Raw genomic sequence first — 9,858 nt, 5'->3', positions numbered from 1 at the left:
ATCCCAATTTAACTCTGGTACCTGGTATCTGTCTATCATTTAAAATGTAAATAAATTGAAAAAGAAAACTCTTCTCATGTAATATTAATGCTTTAATTTTGATAGAATAATTGGGTATTTAGAAATAAGAATTTTATAGACTATGGAGAAATGTCAGTAGTTTTCCAACTTACAGGAAGGAAAACATTATTTCAATGTGGTAAACAAATAGTCCTTTCTCCTATTTGCAAATGAGTCCTTTAAATTTCAGATCTTAAAGTTAACTTCTTGCCAGCATTATTTCTCATGTTACTTCTGGTGTTCTGTTTTATTTAGGTTACGTATGGACCATTTCATGATAGTCTGAGTGACCATGATCTGTTTCCTCATCTATATCAGATCGCCCCAAAGGACACAAGCCTCGTTCTTGCCATGGTTTCCTTGATGATTCATTTCATCTGGAAATGGGTGGGACTGGTTATCTTAGATGATGACTAGGGTGTTCAGTTTCTCTCAGATATGAAAGAAGAAATGAAGATAAATGAAATTTGTTTAGCTTTTGTGAATATGATCCCAGCAAACATGCAGTTATACATAGAAAGGGCTGAGACTTATTATTTTCAAATAATGACATCATCAGCAAAAGTTGTCATCATTTATGGTAATGTGAACTCTACTCTAGAAGTGAGCTTTAGAAGATGGGAAATATTAGGCATATGGAGATTGTGGATCACTACCTCACAATGGGATGTCATCTCAAGGTCAAGAGACTTCACCATTGACTCTTTCCATGGGACTTTGTCTTTGTCCCACCATTATCGGGAGATTTCTACTTTTAAGCATTTTATTCAGAAAACAAACTTTTCTGCTTACCCAGAAGCTGTTTCTCTGGTGAGATTGGGATGGATCTATTTTAACTGTTCAGTATCTGTATCTGAATGCAAAACACTGAATCATTGCTTATCTAATACTATATTGGAATTATTACCATGGCACAGTTTTGACATGGCCATGAATGATGAGCGTTACAACATATATAATGCTGTTTATGCTGTGGCCCATGCCTTTCACAATATGCATCTCCAAGAAGTAGACATAAAAGTATGGGAAAGTTGGGAAGGGCTAATACCTAGATGCATGCAGGTAAATATGACTCTAGGTTGTTGCAAGTTGACATTTAAAATTAAAATACTCCACATTAATTAGGACCTAAATTGGATACCAACATCTTAGTTACAAACTGGGCAAGGATGAATCCCAGTATTGGAAAGGAAAAAAAATCCTTTGTTAAAAAAATATATTTTAATGACTAATGAGCAAAGCCAAAAGACCATAAGATTTATGTTAAGTGAGTGACTCAATACACATAAATGAAACATACACACACACACACACACACAATGTTATTTTAACATGTTTGTTAATTACTTTGCATTAAAGTATTTTGAATGAGAGATTAAAGAGTAAAAAAATGTCCTCTACAGAATATTTTTCCTTAAAGTGTTAGTATATTTAATAATAAGGTTATGCATTTTTAGGTAAATGACTTTCTGAAGAATATAAGATTTATTAATCCTATAGGAGACCCAGTGAATATTAATCAAGGAAGAAATTTAGATGCAATGTATGACATTCTCGACGTTTTGAATTTTCCACAAGGTTATGCACTAAAGGTGAAAGTAGGACAGTTTTCTCCTTATTTTGCACATGATCAACAACTGTTCTTATCTGAAGACATGATAGAGTGGGCCACGGGAAGTAGACAGGTAGGTTGTCTCAAATTTTAATTTTTGTCAAAGTTCTAAGCTGCACTTTTGGCTGTAATTATTTCCTTTTTCATTTTTGAGGATTATATATTTTCTTGAATTAATTTACATATTCATGCTATCATGTAGTAGAATCCATGTTTATACATTGGTAACATTGCATTTTATTTAAAGTGTACTGAAAATAAGTTCATTTATATGTCAATATTTTGAAAAATACTAGATATGGAAGAAGAAAGTGATTTCTGTTATTTATACACATTTTTCTCAGTTTTCCACTTCTGTGTGCAGTATGCCTTGCCATCCTGGTTTCAAGAAATCCCATCAGGAAGGAAAAGCAGACTGCTGTTTTGATTGTTCCCGATGTCCTGCCAATGAGATTTCCAACACCACAGGTCATTGCATGGTTTGGGGGGAAATTCTTCAGACTGACTATCTTGTTCCACATGCATTATGTATATGAAAAACCCTGAAAGGAACCTTAAAGATAAAATCTCCTTTTATTTTAATCAATTTATATGATAAGTAGTATTGCCCCTAGATAAAACACTCATGCTCTTGCTTCAGTAACATTTCTTGACTATTACTAGACCCATGAAAGAGTATATTTTTTCAGAGAAATAGGCTTGAGACCTAAATATTATGATAAGTATTACTTTTCTCAGAAAATTCACATATTTTATTACTTGTTATTGTTTCTACCAATATGTAGATCATACTGAAAATACAAATCATTCATAGCCATATCATACTAATTCCCAGATAGGTTACTGAAAATGATGTGGTGCTCAAAGATTCTATATTCAGTTTAAGAAATATGCATTCTTTTGGAGGTCAACTATCCTGTCAAGCATAAAATCAATGGATATGCTGTATTTTATGTTGTCATCTTGTTCACAGGTCAGTGATGAAGGTAACACATGGAAATAAAATTTGTGATTAAGGCATAAAACTGACATGAATATAAGCAAATCAGTTATGAGATGACATAAATAGTTGTGGTTACATGCTTGTCAGGAAAGGGTCCATTTTTAAATTAATAATATTGATTATATTAGGTGATTGAAGTAATTTTTAATAGTATCATAAAAATTAACTATTAGAAAATATTATGTCTAGAAATATATTAAAAATTAATGTAGTTTAAAGTCAAAGGTGAATCCAGATGTAGAGATGTCATGTGGCAAAAAGATGATCAATTTTTCTGTAAAGGTTTTAAGATTGGTTTATATAGTAGAAAATAATTTTTGTATTTTCAGTACTATTTATATAAATTCCCTTTATACTTTGATCCTTCTTTTTAAAATTAGATATATTTCTTTTTTCCCCATCTTTATTAGATTGGGTATTTCTTATTTATATTTCAAATGTTATTCCTTTCCCGGTTTCCAGGCCAACATCCCCCTCACCCAATCCCTCCCTTCTATATGGGTGTTCCCCTCACCATCCTCCCCCACATTACTGCACTCCCTCCAAGAATCCTGTTCACTGGGGGTCCAGCCTTGGCAGGACCAAGGGCTTTCCCTTCCACTGGTGCCCTTACTAGTTTATTCATTGCTACCTAGGCAGTTAGAGCCCAGGGTCAGTCCATGTATAGTCTTTGGGTAGTGGTTTAGTGCATGGAAGCGAAACCGAACAGAGGTTCGGTTGGCACTGTTGTTCATATGGGGTCTCAAGCCCCTTCAGCTCTTTCGAACCTTTCTCTGATTCCTTCAACAGGGGTCCCATTCTCAGTTCAGGGGTTTGCTGCTGTTATTCTCCTTTGTATTTGCATATTCTGGCTGTGTCTCTCAGGAGAGATATACATCCGGTTCCTGTCAGCCTGCACTTCTTTGTTTCATCCATCTTATCTAGTTCAGTGGCTGTATATGTATGAGCCACATGTGGGGCAGGCTCTGAATGGGAGTTCCTTCAACCACTGTTCTAAACTTTGCATCCCTTTCCCTGCCCAAGGGTATTCTTGTTCCCCTTTTAAAGAAGGAGTGAAGCATCCCCATCTTGGTCATCCCTCTTGAGTTTCATGTGTTCTGTGCATCTAGGGTAATTAAAGCATTTGGGTTAATATTCACTTATCAATGAGTGCATACCATGTGTGTTTTTCTGTGATTGGGTTACCTCACTCAGGATGATATTTTCCAGTTCCATTCATTTCTCTATCAATTTCATAAAGCCATTGTTTTTGATAGCTGAGTAGTATTCCATTGTGTAGCTGTACCACATTTGCTGTATCCATTCCTCTGTTGAAGGGCATCTGGGTTTTTTCCAGCTTCTGGCTATTATAAATAAGGCTGCTATGAACATAGTGGAGAACTTATCTTTTTTATATGTTGGGGCATCTTTTGGGTATATGCCCAAGAGAGGTATAGCTGGATCCTCAGGTAGTTCAATGTCCAATTTTCTGAGGAACCTCCAGACTGATTTCCAGAATGGTCGTACCAATCTACAATCCTACCAACAATGGAGGAGTGTTCCTCTTTCTCCACATCCTTGCCAGCATTTGCAGTCACTGGAGTTTTTGATATTACCCATTCTGACTGGTGTGAGGTGAAATCTCAGGGTTGTTTTGATTTGCATTTCCCTTATGACTAAAGATGTTGAACATTTCTTTAGGTGCTTCTCAACCATTCAACATTCTTCAGCTGGAAATTCTTTGTTTAGCTCTGAACCCCATTTTTAATAGGGGTATATGTCTCTCTGCAGTCTAACTTCTTGAGTTCTTTGTATATTTTTGATATAAGCCCTCTATTAGTTGTAGGATTGGTAAAGAACTTTCCCAATCTGTTGGTTGCCATTTAGTCCTAACAACAGTGTCCTTTGCCTTACAGAAGCTTGCAGTTGAGATCCCATTGGTCAATTCTTGATCTTAGAGCATAAGCCATTGGTATTTTGTTCAGAAAAATTTCTCCAGAAATGGTTCGAGATGCTTCCCCACTTTTTCTTCTATTAGTTTGAGTGTATTTCGTTTGATGTGGAGGTCCTTAATCTACTTGTACTTAAGCTTTGTACAGGATGATAAGAATGGTTTGATCTGAATTCTTCTACATGCTGACCTCCAGTTGAACCAGCACCATTTGCTGAAAATGCTATCTTTTTTCCATTTGATGGTTTTGGCTCCTTTGTCAAAAATCATGTGACCATAGGTGTGTGGGTTCATTTCTCGGTCTTCAATTCTATTCCACTGGTCTATCTGTCTGTCTCTGTACCAACACCATACAGTTTTTTTCACTATTGCTCTGTAATACTGCTTGACTTCAGGGATAGTGATTCCCCCAGAAGTTCTTTAATTGTTGAGGATAGTTTTAGCTATCCTTGACTTTTTGTTATTCCAGATGAATTTGCAAATTGTTCTAACCCTATGAAGAATTGGATTGGAATTTTGATGGTGATTGCAGTGAATCTGTAGATTGCTTTTGGTCAAATGGGCATTTTTACTATATTAATCCTGCCAATCCATGAGCATGGGAGATCTTTCCATCTTCTGAGATCTTCTTTAATTTCTTTCCTCAGAGGCTTAAAATTTTTATAATACAGATATTTTACTTGCTTGGTAAAGTCACCCCAATGTATTTTCTATTTTTTGGGACTATTATGAAGGATGTCATTTCCCTAATTTCTTCCTCAGCTTGTTTCTCTTTTGTGTAGTGGAAGGCTACTGATTTATTTGAATTAATTTTATACTCAGCTACTTTGCTGAAGGTGTTTATTAGGTTTAGTAGTTCTCTGGTGGATCTTTTGGCATCACTTAAGTATACTATCATATCATCTGCAAATTGTGATATTTTGACTTCTTTCTTCCCCATCTGTATCCCTTTGTTCGCCTTTGTTGTCTGATTGCTCTGGCTAGGATTTTGAGAAGTATAGTGAATAAGTCGGGAGAGAATGGGCAGCTTTGTCTAGTCCCTGATTTTAGTGGGATTGCTTCAAGTTTCTCTCCATTTAGTTTAATGTTAGCTACTGGTTTGCTGTATATGGCTTTTGCTATGTTTCGGTATAGGCCTTGAATTCCTGTTCTTTCTAGGACTTTTCCTATGAAGAGGTGTTGAATTTTGTCAAATGCTTTCTCAGCATCTAATGAAATGATCATGTGGTTTTTATCTTTCAGTTTGTTTATATAGTGGATTACGTCAATGGTTTTCCATATATTAAACCATCTCTGTATACCTGGGATGAAGCCTACTTGATCATGGTGGATGATTGTTTTGATGTGCTCTTGGATTCGGTTTGCCAGAATTTTATTGAGTATTTTTGCGTCGATATTCATAAGGGAAATTGGTCTGAAGTTCTCTTTCTTTATTGGGTCTTTGTGTGGTTTAGGTATAAGAATAATTGTGGCTTCATAGAAGGAATTTGGTAATTCTCTGTTTCAATTTTGTGAAATAGTTTGGGTAGTATTGGTGTGAGGTCTTCTATGAAGGTCTGATAGAATTCTGCACTGAACCCATCTGGACCTGGGCTCTTTTCGGTTGGGAGACTTTTAATGACTGCTTCTATTTCTATAGGTGTTATGGAGTTGTTTAGATGGTTTATCTGTTTTTGATTTAACTTTGGTACCTGGTATCTGCATAGGAAATTGTACATTTCCTTCAGGTTTTCAAGTTTTGTTGAATATAGACTTTTGTAGTAAGATCTGATGATTTTTTGAATTTCCTCTGATTCTGTAGTTATGTCTCCCATTTCATTTCTGATTTTGTTAATTTGGACTCACTCTATGTGTCCTCTGGTTAGTCTGGCTAAGGGTTTATCTATCCTGCACTTGCCTCTTGTTATCACATTGTCTCTTTTGTTACCTTGTTCTGCTATTTCTGGCTTTGGCTTGACCGTCCTATAGGCCTGTGTGTCAGGAGTGCTGTAGACCTGTTTTCCTTGTTTCTTTCAGCCAGTTATGGGAACAGAGTTTTCTGCTTTCACATGTGTAGTCATTCCTGTCCACTGGCTTTCAACTGTTCCTGTGAGCATGTGTCCTGTGTCTACCTGGCAGGTCACTTGGAGTAGAAAATTTGGTCTTACCTCTGGTCTCGGATCTGAATTTGCTTCTCAGGGCTAGGTTTAAGCTCTCTGTGAGGGCAGCAAGCAGAAAGGCCTACTGCTACTTCTGGGTCCTTGTGCACAGGGGGCCCTGCTGGCACTAGGTGTTTTCCTCTAGAGTCAGAAATGTGGGCAGAGATTAGTCTCCTCTGGTTTCCCAGGTGTGTCTGTCCCTCGGAAGATCTAACTCTCCCTCACATGGGATTTGGTTGCAGGGAACTGTTTCACCAGGTCCGTTCAGATCTGGGCACAGTCTGTACTGCAGGGCCCCTGCAGCTTCACTGCCCCTATCTTCCTGTTCCCAGAGACCCTATACAGTTTCCTCTCTGGCCAGGGATGGGGGTAAAGGTGGGCAGAAGTGGCGGTCTCTCCTGTCCTGCAGTCTAAGGATTGCCCACATGTCTGGGCAATTAGCTCTCCCTCCCACGGGTCTTTGGAGCAGGGAGCTGTGGGCCGGGATCAGCGAGGTTTGGGGTCAGCTAGAAACTGGAAGTGTCTAGTCCCAGAGCGATTTTGTTTTTGTGTGTCCTAAGTCCACCAGACAGGTCACTTGGAGCAGAAAAGTTGGTCTTACCTCTGGTCTTGGGTCTGAAGTCACTCCTCGGTTCTTGGTTTCAGCTCTCCATGAGGTCAACAACCCGATATATTTTTTTTTACCTACATTTCAAATTCTATTCCCTTTCCCAGTTTCCTGTCCATAAGCCCCCATCCCATATCCCTCCCCTTTGCAGGTATTTCCCCCATCCATCTCCCTTACTACCCCCCTTTATTCCCCTGCATTGGGCGTCCAACCTTGGCAGGACTTAGGCCTTCCCCTTCCACTGGTGTCCCAACAAGGCTATTCTCTGCTATATATGCTGTTGGAGCCCTGGGTCAGTCCATGTATATTCTTTCAGTAGTAGTTTAGCCCCTGGAAGGTCTGGTTGGTTGGCATTGAGGTAAAGATGATCAATATTAATGAGTTTTTGTGAATTAGTGTATAATGCCAGAAGAATAAGAGCCAAGAATAATATAGTATATGAAAGATGTCATATATTTTTTATGATTATGATACTATCCCATAAATATACAGGTAATATTAATTAATTATCAACTCACTGTTGACTACATATAAAATTATAGGATAGAATTTTTTCATATTTTTATTTACTTATATATGAGTTGTAAAATAGAAATTCTGATATGTATAAGATGTTAAATTATGATATGCCTAAACATAAATGCAATGGATATGTTTATGATTTTAATCAATATTGTTGAGAAAAATGAGAGACTAAGTGAAAAAATATATTTCTCAGTGGAAAACATCAATATTGGAAATATATAATTCTTCAATTTAATGTAACTTGTGTGAATTACAATAAAAGTAACAACACAACACATATCAAAGTGGAATATATAACTCCTAGGTGGGAAAAATTATTCCCATTTCTCTTACTATGTGTCATCTCAATTTGGTAGAATTTAGAAAATTATTTCTTTTATGTTGTTTTTCCATGAAGTTCTTCTTTCCTTTGTATGTTAATACAGATCAACTTTCATAATTGTAGAACTGAAGGATATGTAAATGCCATGCCTCCCTAAAATGAATATGTGTAAACAGAAACCCAAAGTGGTGGAAATGTGAAGTATCTCTTTGTAAGGCAATAATTTCACAATATCTCAACTTTGAACAATAGAATCATTACCCCTGATAAATAAAACTTTGGGGGGAGAGATTCCTATGCCCCTATGACCATATGTAAACAGACCCATAGGTTACTAATTCAGACAATTTAGCTAACATAAATCCAACTTTCTCTGAGAACCCAACTGGCACATTCTCATGAACACTATATGTAAAATTGAGACAACTACAAGTGACCAAGTATTAGCTATGTTCTTATACAGTACCAAATTACTAAGACACAATATAATTTTTCTTACTCTCAAGATAATAAAAAAATCTCATAAATATGCAAGGTAAATAAAAATTTTTATTTGTAACATAAACACCAAAGATTTTCTTTTACCACATATATAAAAGATACTGTAAAATATAAAATGCTGCTTTAGAGCTATGGTTATTTATAGCAACAAAGAAGGAAAATTGTGCTAAGGTTCTTCAAAATCTTTGGCTGAGATATCCTATGAATAAGAGACAAATGTAGAGCTATGCTGGTGATTCTTTGTTTTTGCCAATAGACTCAGAGGAGTGTGTGAAGTGTCCAGAAGATTGGTATGCCAACACAGAGCAAACCCACTGCCTGCCAAAAGCTGTGACATTTCTGGCTTATGAAGATCCTTTGGGGATGGCTCTTGTCTGCCTGGCCCTGTGTTTCTCTGTACTTACAGCTCTTGTCCTTGGGGTCTTTCTGAAGCACAGAGAAACTCCCATTGTGAAGGCTAATAACCGTACTCTCAGCTACATTCTGCTAACGGCCCTTATATTTTGCTTTCTCTGCTCCTTGCTCTTTGTTGGAAATCCAAATACTACGACATGGATCCTACAGCAGACTACATTTGGAATTCTGTTCACTGTGTCCGTGTCCACAGTCTTGGCCAAAACTCTTACTGTGGTTCTGGCCTTCAGGATCACTGTTCCAGGCAGAAGAATGAGGGGATTGTTGGTATCAAGGATACCTAAATACATCATTCCCATCTGTACAGTTGTCCAAATAATTCTCTATGGAATATGGGTATGGACATCACCTCCCTTTGTTGACATCGATACACACTCTGAACATGGTTGCATCACCATCACATGCAGCAAAGGCTCAGTTACGGCATTCTATTGTGTTCTTGGATACCTAGGATCTCTGGCCCTAGTGAGCTTCACTGTGGCTTTCTTGGCCAGGAATCTACCTGACACATTCAATGAAGCCAAGTTCCTGACATTCAGCATGCTGGTGTTCTGCAGTGTCTGGATCACCTTCCTTCCTGGGTGAAAAGCTCCAAGGGAAAAGTCATGGTAGCAGTTGAAGTGTTTTCTATTCTGGCCTCCAGTATGGGCCTGCTAGGGTGTATCTTTATCCCGAAATGCTACATTATTTTGTTAAGACCAGACAGAAACTCAACTCAAAAGTTCCGAGACAAAACACACAGTTGA

General features: G+C 37.4%; 1 pseudogene; it reads left to right on the top strand.

Moving 5' to 3' along the window:
* The first annotated feature begins 327 nt into the window (after positions 1 to 327).
* On the top strand, positions 328 to 9,858 carry LOC116889893 (annotated as a pseudogene).

The sequence above is a fragment of the Rattus rattus genome, chromosome 1 (genome assembly GCF_011064425.1).
Source record: "Rattus rattus isolate New Zealand chromosome 1, Rrattus_CSIRO_v1, whole genome shotgun sequence".
NCBI classification, from domain to species: Eukaryota; Metazoa; Chordata; class Mammalia; order Rodentia; family Muridae; genus Rattus; species Rattus rattus.
The sequence above is the reverse complement of the archived record's forward strand: the minus strand, read 5'-3'. Positions and strand labels throughout refer to the sequence as shown.